The sequence below is a fragment of the Eriocheir sinensis genome, chromosome 44, assembly GCF_024679095.1.
Source record: "Eriocheir sinensis breed Jianghai 21 chromosome 44, ASM2467909v1, whole genome shotgun sequence".
NCBI lineage: Eukaryota > Metazoa > Arthropoda > Malacostraca > Decapoda > Varunidae > Eriocheir > Eriocheir sinensis.
The window spans coordinates 14,705,323-14,709,986 of NC_066552.1; positions in this window are offsets into that span (position 1 = coordinate 14,705,323).

A 4,664-nucleotide genomic window follows, 5' to 3' on the forward strand; every position below is an offset into this window, starting at 1 on the left:
TTTTCGGCATTTGGAAAGTGTTGACGTAAGAGCCGAATGCGTCTAACAGTACCGACCCAAGGAGTGTTCGAGTAGACAGGACAAGTTACGACCAGCTTTCTTTGTTTTTTCCTTCATTCATGCCGATACTTAGCGATAATTAGACCACCAGCCTGACTGATCTCCTTATCGGCATTTGGAAATCGTTACTGTGAGAGCCAAGTGCATCTAACAGTACCAACCCAAGGAGTGTTCGAGTAGATAGGACAACTCACAACTTTAAGTTTTCCATCTCTGTAAATATATGTATACATGTTTAAATAAAAAAAAAGCTACGACTCGCTTTTTTTGTTTTCCTTCATTCATCCCGACACTTAGCGATGATTCGAGTACCAGCCTGACTGATCTCTTTTTCGGCATTTGGAAATAGTTACTCTTAGAGCCGAAAGCGTCTGACAGTACCGACCCAAGGAGTGTTCGAGCAGATAAGACAAATTACGACCGCTCCCCGCCTAGTTTTTTCCTTCCTTCATCCCAATACTTAGCCTTAATTAGAGCACCAGCGTGGCCCAGCACTGTTAATGTGGCAGCAACTCTCCCACGTTTGCACAGCGCTATGTACTTAGTCGCGTCTTTTCGGGTCAGGGGGGCGTCGATGTTCAGTTTTTGCGGCAATGTTGATATGGAAGAATATTTTGAATTTGGCTCAACTCTGACACTTTGGTGGACTTAATTTGAATGCTGTCCCTCTCTCTCCCTTACGACTATTCGGAATACTCCCTCTCCCTGTTCTGAGTTCTCTCCCTTACGACTGTTCTGAATACTCCCTCTCCCTGTTCTGAATTCTCTCCCTTACGACTGTTCTGGATACTCCTTCTCCCTGTTTTGAATACTCTTCCTAACGACTGTTCTGAATACCCCTCTCCTGTTTTGAATACTCTCCTTACGACTGTTCTGAATACCCCTTCCTGTTTTGAATACTCTTCCTTACGACTGTTCTGAATACCCCTCCTGTTCTGAATACTCTCCTTACGACTGTTCTGAATACCCCTCTCCCTGTTTTGAATACTCTTCCTTACGACTGTTCTGGATACTCCTCCTGTTTTGAATACTCTTCCTTACGACTGTTCTGAATACCCCTCTCCTGTTTTGAATACTCTTCCTTACGACTGTTCTGGATACTCCTTCTTACCCAGGGGCCAAATGACCAAATTTTGGTAAATGTGTTTCGCCTGCTGTAAAAGGTTGTGAAGTGCCATTGAGTCTATGGACATATAAAATCAATTTCTGGGTGCACAACCTTGCAAAAGGTTACTGAAGCAAGATATTTGGCAAAATCCAAGATGGCCGCCACCGATGTCTGAAAATATACAAACTGTCATAACTTTGCAACTATTTGCGATAGAAACATGAATGAAAGTTCGTTTTCTATGTTTTGATATTCGAGGAGTCTGATTTTACAACTACAATGAAAAAAAAATGCATAAAAACTGCCACAAAGAATATATCCATGCTAAGCTGATACCAGGTTTTTCATTTCCTGACGACATATGATTGCGTGTTAATAACCATGTTGTTATTATTTGGGAACAAGGTTTAAGTTTATTATCCTACTAACCACGGTAAAAATCTTGTGGCGCCAATGTTATGACACGCGTATTTAATCATGCTTTTCTTTTTCTTTCAGGTGATTGAGTGATCATGGCTTCGCATTTGGGTGAAGGCGCCGTGTCGCTGGAACATGAAGTGGTGAAGAAGAAGGGTACAGATACCTCGCGGACCGATTATGGCAAATGTGTTATCTGTCAGGTGAATACATCGGCAGGGTTCCATGTCAACTGAACCAGTGCCACTTGCACCAGTACCACATGCACCAGTGCCAACTGAACCAGAAGACAACTGAACCAGTAGACAACTGAACCAGTGGTCTACTGAACCAGTGGTCAACTGAACCAGTAACCATTTGAACCAGCGACCATCCGAACCAGTGCAACTTGAACCAGTGCAAACTGAACCAGTACTACTTGAACCAGTACTATTTCAACCAGTGACCATCTGAACCAGTGGTCATCTGAACCAGTGGTCAACTGAACCAGTGGTCAACTGAACCAGTAGTCAAGTGAACCAGTGGTCATTTGAACCAGTGGTCATTTGAACCAGTAACCATCTGAACCAGTGTAAACTGAACCAGTACTACTTGAACCAGTACTATTTCAACCAGTGACCATCTGAACCAGTGGTCATCTGAACCAGTGCTACTTGAACCAGTGCAAACTGAACCAGTACTACTACTTGAACCAGTACTAATTCAACCAGTGACCATCTGAACCAGTGGTCATCTGAACCAGTGCAACTTGAACCAGTTCATCATGAACCACTAGCACTTGAACCAGTACTATTTCAGCCAGTGACCGTGTAATACAATTTAACCCTTTTTCGAAGGCCGATGGTACTGTACTCCGTTGTGTAACCCTTTCATTACAGGTGTAACTCGTTTATGTTAGCATCCTCCTGCACCAGCTTAAACCACGCATACTGAATTAAAACAACAAATTATCCTAGGCTTTGCATTGAATTAAAACAAGAAATAACCCTAGGCTTTGTACTGAATTAAAGCAAAAAATAACCCTAGGCTTTGTACTGAATTAAAGCAAAAAATAACCCTAGGCTTTGTATTGAATTAAACAAGAAATAAGCCTAGGCTTTGTACTGAGTTAAAACAAGAAATAACCCTAGGTTTGTACTTAATTAAAGCAGGAAATAATCCTAGGATTTGTACTGAATTTGTACTATTTCAGCCAGTGACCGTGTAATACAATTTAACCCTTTTTCGAAGGCCGATGGTACTGTGCTCCGTTGTGTAACCCTTTCATTACAGGTGTAACTCGTTTATGTCAGCATCCTCCCTGCACCAGCTTAAACCACGCGCTTATGCAAAGCCATTTTTATTTTGAGCTGGTCCCAGTCCTGCGACACGTGGAGTCGGGATGCTGTCGCGGACCTTTTTTTTTTTTTAGTTTTATATTATATTTTTATTTTTATTTTTTATTTTTTTTTACTTTTTTATTTTAGTTTTTTTTTTCTTTTCCTAGCTTATAACATTTTTTATATTTCCTTTTCTTGTTTTATTTATTTTTATTTATTACTTTTTGTGAAATATTTTTCACTTTGTGTTTGTAAATGAAGTGTGACCATTTTAATGTAGGTTTCCGAAGGAAATAAAAATACAGTTGAGTCACAACAAATTCTGTTGAACTCGCACATATTTTATGGAATAAAAAATACTCTGAATTGTAAGTAAACTAATTATATTCAGATCTTGAAGAAAAATAAAGTTGAAGAAATATAAATAAAATGCAGTACCAGCTTAAACCACGCATACTGAATTAAAACAACAAATTATCCTAGGCTTTGCATTGAATTAAAACAAGAAATAACCCTAGGCTTTGTACTGAATTAAAGCAAAAAATAACCCTAGGCTTTGTACTGAATTAAAGCAAAAAATAATCCTAGGCTTTGTATTGAATTAAAACAAGAAATAAGCCTAGGCTTTGTACTGAATTAAAATAAGAAATAACCCTAGGTTAGTACTTATTTAAAGTAACTTGTCGGCTTCTTCACCATAAGATCTAACTTTAACTGCTAGTCTGTTTGCTAAAAGTACATATGTATTTCTTGGCCTCTCAAGATTGACAGCTTGGGCATTTTGCATTGTTAGCCTATGAACTGCAATGTCTTTTCTGATACCATTCATGAAAGACCACATTGTTGGATGAGAGCACATAAAAAGTGACTTGAGCGAATTATGAAACCCTGTTGTTGTTGACCTGATGAAAGAGAAGGCACTCATTCTGTCGCAACAAATACTGCAGCATGCATGTGGTATGCCAACACCACTGAGTATTGCAACAGCTTACCACCTGTACAACCAGACCAGAAGCAAGGCATTGATCACCTTCAGCAACAGGCTACACCAGAGTATAAGCTATGATACTCTGCATCGCCAGCTGACATCTTTGAGTACTGATATCATGCTGCAGATGGAAGATGATGGCATTTATATTCCAGGTAACATGACACGAAATACAGGAAATTCCCATGTCTTTGCAATGGGCAACCTCGACTGGAGGAAGAAAAATCTAGATGGCGGGAGCTTTCATGCAACAACTGCGATTGTAATCGAAAATGCCAAAGAGGGCATACACGAAGCCAAAAAAGTTGTTGCACCAAGGACATCAACTTCGAGAGCACGACGAAAAACACTGTCCCAAGTTCCGGACGAAACATTTCCCACAGGCATCATCACTACGAGGGACAGACAAACATCAAGATCCCTGCAAAACATCACTTCTCTGGAGAGCCTGGAAACTCAATCAGATGGCACTGCTAATGACATCTTACTGCTCTGGCGTCTTGGTCGTATAGCTGCCACATCTGAATTGCTTTCGGTGTCAGATGAAAATCTCGGAGAACTGCCTGGCTTGTCAGCATTTTGTGCTAAGCTGTCTGTTCACCATGACGCCAGCAAAATTGGCTACCTATCCCTGATCCCAGCTTCTCCGACAGACCCGGCAGTACTTCGAGAAGAGATGCTAAGGATTGCTAAAATCTCAAAGGTTCTCGGGGACAAACATACCATAATCACAGGAGACCAAGCAACTTATGAAATGGCTCGGGCAATCAGA